At 53.1% G+C, this 429-nt stretch overlaps 1 protein-coding gene across 6 annotated transcripts in view; it reads right to left on the bottom strand.

Moving 5' to 3' along the window:
• Positions 1 to 429, bottom strand: part of LOC119592560 (early endosome antigen 1-like) — a 107,753-nt gene that overhangs the window by 40,160 nt on the left and 67,164 nt on the right. The window lies entirely within an intron of this gene.

The following is a 429-nucleotide window of genomic DNA, read 5'->3' as shown; positions in this document are numbered from 1 at the left end:
CTTCGGGTCAAACCGTCTTCGAGCCAATCAAACTCTCAACGTCGGGACAAAATAACGAACCGACTCGCGCCCAATCCATTCACAATCGGCAAACTCCAGCCACCTCACACCTCCACAATCCTGCGCCAAATCAGTCAACTCTCCCAAGTAATTTATTCCTCCGAAAAAAGTGCCCCGTTCTGGCCGCCTCCCCATACCCACTTCCTCGTCGCCATGACTGCAACAATAACAAGCGAGTCAAGGCCGCGGCGCCCGGTTTCTGGTGGCAGGAGAAATGCGAACCGTTACCCACTACATCCAGCCATCGTCCTCCCTCAACCGCCATCTCACAAGCCTTCTGCACTCGCGACCTCGTGTGGGAAGGTCGTGTTTATTGTTTGTGCAATCATAATGTTCGTTGAGACGTCTGCTGCACTGTCTAATCACACA

The sequence above is a fragment of the Penaeus monodon genome, chromosome 30, assembly GCF_015228065.2.
Source record: "Penaeus monodon isolate SGIC_2016 chromosome 30, NSTDA_Pmon_1, whole genome shotgun sequence".
Classification (NCBI taxonomy): domain Eukaryota; kingdom Metazoa; phylum Arthropoda; class Malacostraca; order Decapoda; family Penaeidae; genus Penaeus; species Penaeus monodon.
Note: the sequence above shows the minus strand (reverse complement) of the source record. Positions and strands in the feature narration are given on the sequence as shown.